This window comes from Marmota monax, unplaced genomic scaffold (genome assembly GCF_021218885.2).
Source record: "Marmota monax isolate L192 unplaced genomic scaffold, Marmota_monax_Labrador192_F-V1.1 WCK01_AAM20220418_F8-fsc00005, whole genome shotgun sequence".
Taxonomy (NCBI): Eukaryota; Metazoa; Chordata; class Mammalia; order Rodentia; family Sciuridae; genus Marmota; species Marmota monax.
Window position 1 is genome coordinate 28,894,662 of NW_026692254.1, and position 1,673 is coordinate 28,896,334.

Here is a 1,673-nt window from a genome sequence, read left to right on the forward strand (position 1 = left end):
ACAAATTTGACCACATGAAAAATTTTAAAAAATATTTTTTTTTCTTTTTGAGTTCCTTTCTTCCTTCCTTTCTTCCTTTCTTCCTTCCTCTCTCTCTCTCTCTCTCTCTCTCTCTCTCTCTTTCTTTCTTTCTCCTCGACCTCCTTCTTTTTCTTCTGTTCTGGGGATGCTTTGCCACCCTAACACCCCCTTCCCCCCCTTTAACTTTTGAGACAGGCCTTGTTAAATTGCTGAAGCTGGCCATAAACTTGCGATCCTCCTGCCTCAGCCTCCTGAGTAGCTGGGATTACAGGCATACATGCACAACTATGTCTGGTGAAAAATTCAAATTTCTAAATTTAATAAACACCAGAAAGTAAACAGCAACCTGAGAAAAATAGCAGCAACTTCTGCAGCAAAGGAATACTTTTCTTAATATACAAAGAACTTTTACAAATAAACTTGATTTAAAAAGTGGAAAAGAATGTAATCAATTCACAGAAAATGAGATTAAAGTCACTAGTAAGAAATGAAACACTCTTAAATAAACAAAATTTAAAATCAAGCTGAACATGGTGGAAAAATGCCTGAAATCTCAGTTACTCAGGAGACTGAGGCAGGATAATCACAAGTTCGAAGTCAACCTGGGCAATTTAAGGAGATTCTGTCTCAAAATAAAGTTAATAGGGTCAGGGATATAGCTCAGTGGTAGAGTGCGAGTCTAGCATGCACAAGCCTGGGGTTCAAATCACAATACCCCAAAACAAACATACATAAATGCAGCATTTGATTGTGTGTGCCTCCAGTAATTACTCTGTACAAACACATACAATTATTCTATCACAGACCATTAAGAGTGTGTTTCTCTCCTTTCTTAGATTCCCACTTGGGTTTCCGGGAAGTATTTCCACTGTTTTTATGTAGTGTTGGGGCAATTATTTCTTCAGCAGCACCAACCATGGGAATACCAAGACAGAAGTCAAACTCTTACTCCTACACACCCACTGCTGAAATTAACAAGCAATTCTGTAAGAACGAAACGGAGCTGTCAAACAGGTATTCTTGGGAAGGTATCTCAGACTAGGTAGGTGATGATGGGGCAAGCTTCAAGGAGGATCCGAAAGATAGGAGGCAGTGAAGGCAGGGCGGGGCTTTCCCCCGACGTAGAATCACCACGTGTGACAACAAAGGGGTGTGCGAAAGCTGGGTGCATGTGCAGAGTTGCAAGTTGCGGGGAGAAGAGCCAGGGTGAGCGTTGAGTCCTTTTCCTGCACGGATCCCTTTCCTGTTCAGAGTCTGTACTCGCCTGTCTGGGGTGCCAACATCACTTGCCATACAGTTCTCTGCTGAAAAGGATTTTTCCCCCATCCAACTTTCACTTTTTATAGACAAATACAGGGAGGACTTAGAGAAGTGAAATAATGTGTCTCAGGGTACAGCCTTGGCACACTGGGGTACCGACAACCAGTCCGCGGATTTTTCTCTATTGCCCTTGGGCACCGTCTAGGCTATCTACCCCTAACTCGCTCCCGGACGGCGATTTGGTTGTCTCCGGATGCACTACATCTCCCATAATGCCTCGGGCCCAGTCTCCCTCCCGCTGGTAGACTGAGCACTGTCTCCTCCAGTAGGAGAGCAGAGTTCCCAGGGGCCATCCTCTACAGCCAATGAACATGGCAGAGGGCGGGCCTCTC